General features: G+C 42.1%; 1 non-coding gene across 1 annotated transcript; it reads right to left on the bottom strand.

Annotated features, from left to right (window-relative positions):
* Positions 1-1,462: 1,462 nt before the first annotated feature.
* Positions 1,463-1,563, bottom strand: LOC116476054 (small nucleolar RNA U13). Its single transcript, XR_004250124.1, has one exon. It is a non-coding gene; the product is annotated as a small nucleolar RNA U13 (small nucleolar RNA).
* Positions 1,564-2,548: the final 985 nt, after the last annotated feature.

Genomic DNA, 2,548 nt, shown 5'->3' with positions numbered 1-2,548 from the left:
GGCTGGAGTGAAATGGCATGATCTTGGCTCACTGTAACCTCCACCCCCTGGGTTCAAGCAATTCTCCTGCCTCAGTCTCCCAAGTAGCTGGGATTATAGGCACCCGCTATTACACCCAGCTAATTTTTGTATTTTTAGTAGAGACAGGGTTTTACCACGTTGGCCAGGCTGGTCTCGAACTCTTGACCTCAGGTGACCCACCCGGCCTTGGCCTCCCAAAGTGCTAGGATTACAGGTGTGAGCCACTGTGCCCAGCCTGTAGAGACAAATTTTATTTTATTTTGAGGTGGAATCTCACTCTGTCACTTAGGCTGGAGTGTAACGATGCAATCTCAGCTCACTGCAACCTCCGCCTCCCAGGTTCAAGCAATTGTCCTGCCTCAGCCTCCTAAGTAGCTGGGATTACAGGTGTCTACCACCACATCTGGCTAATTTTTTTGTATTTTTGGTAGAGACAGGGTTTTACCATGTTGGCCAGGCTGGTTTTGAACTCCTGACCTCAAGTGACCCACCTGCTTTGGCCTCCCAAAGTGCTAGGATTACAGGCATGAGCCACTGCACCTGGCTGAGACAAAGTTTGAATACAAAGATACAAAAAGGTTGAAAGTAAAAGGTTGGAAAAAGTTATTCCATGAAAATAGTATATTTTAACAATGGCTATGGTATTATCAGACAAAATAGATTTTAAGTCAAAACAGTAAAAAGACAAGGCCAGTATACACTGACAAAAGCTTCAACTTATCAAGATATGACAATTGTATACATACACACACTTAAAACACCCAAAATATATGAAGCAAAAATTGACATAATTAAATGAGAAATACACAGTTGGAGATTTCAATACCTCATTTCCAATAATGGATAAGAACCACCAAACAGAAGATCTATAAGGAAAGAGGATTTGAGCAACTCTGTGAACCAATTAGACTGAGCAGACATATACACAACACACAAACCAGCAACAGCAGACTACACATTCTTGTCAAGTGTACATGGAACATTTTCCAGGACAGACCATATGTTAGGCCAGAAAGTCTTAATTTTTTTTTTTTAAGACGGAGTTTTGCTCTTGTTGCCCAGGCTGGAGTGCAACGGTGCAGTTTTGGCTCACTGCAACCTCTGACACCCAGGTTCAAGTGCTTCTCCTGCCTAGCCTCCGAGTAGGTGGGATTACAGCACCTGCCACCACACCCAGCTAATTTTTGTATTTTTAGTAGAGATGCGGTTTTACCATGTTAAGCAGGTTAGTCTCGAACTCCTGACCTCAGGTGATCTCCCTGCCTCGGCTTCCCAAAGTGCTGGGATTACAGGCATAAGTCACCGCGCCCAGCAATAAATTTTTAAAACTTGAAATTATACAAAGTATCATTCCAATTACAATAGGATAAAATTATAAATCCATAGAAGAAAAACTGGAACACTCATGAATATGTGGAAGTTAATACACTCTCCTTTTTCACGTCAGATGGGTAACGTGCCAACGTAACAGGGTTTGAGGGTGACACATCTCACACATGTGCGTGAACACCCAATCATCATGCTCATCAACTACAAAAAGATCTTAACATTCTTCCCCTCCCCGACTCCAGACGGAGTCTTGCTCCATCGCCCAGACTGGGGTGCAGTGGCGCGATCTCAGCTCACTGCAACCTCCACCTCCAAGGTTCAAGCAATTCTCCTGTCTCAGCCTAAGTAGCTAGGATTACAGGCATGCACCACCACGCCTGGTTAATTTTTATATTTGTTTTAGTAGAGATGGGGTTTCACCATGTTGGCCAGCCTGGTCTTGAACTCCTGACCTCATGATCCACCTGCCTCGGCCTCCCAAAGTGTTGGGATTACAGGCGTGAGCCACCGTGCCCAGCCTTAACACATTCTTAAACAACCAATGGGTCTAAAAAGAAGTCACAAGGGAAATTAGAAGACACCTTGAGACAATGAAAACAAAAACACAACATACCAAAACTTACAGCATGCGGTGAAATCGAAAGCAGTGCTTGGGGGAAATTTATAGCTGTAAACGACTACATTAAAAAAGCAGAAAGATCTCAAATCAACAATTTATCTGCACACATTAAGGAATTAGAAAAAGAATGAACTAAACCCAAAGCTAGCAGAATGAAGGAAATAATAAAGATTACAACAGAGATAAACAAAATAGAGAATAGAAAAATGGAGAAAATCAGCAAAACCAAAAACTGGTTCTTTCTAAAGAAGAAAATTGACAATACTTTAGGTCAACAAAGAAGAGAAAAAGACTCAAATTACTAAAATTTGGAATGAAAGTGAGAACATTCCTACCAACTTTACAGAAATAAAAAGGATGAGAAGAGAATGCTTTATAAGAGAATGCACCACTGCATGCCAGCAACATACAATGGAATATTATTCAGTCATAAAAAGGCCAGGTGCAATGGCTCATGCCTATAATCCCAGCACTTTGGGAGGCCAAGGTGGGTGGATCACTTGAGGTCAGGAGTTCAAGACCAGTCTGACCAACATGGTAAAACCCCATCTCTACTAAAAATACAAAATTAGCCGGGTA

This window comes from Hylobates moloch, unplaced genomic scaffold, assembly GCF_009828535.3.
Source record: "Hylobates moloch isolate HMO894 unplaced genomic scaffold, HMol_V3 SCAFFOLD_10, whole genome shotgun sequence".
Lineage (NCBI taxonomy): Eukaryota > Metazoa > Chordata > Mammalia > Primates > Hylobatidae > Hylobates > Hylobates moloch.
Note: the sequence above shows the minus strand (reverse complement) of the source record. Positions and strands in the feature narration are given on the sequence as shown.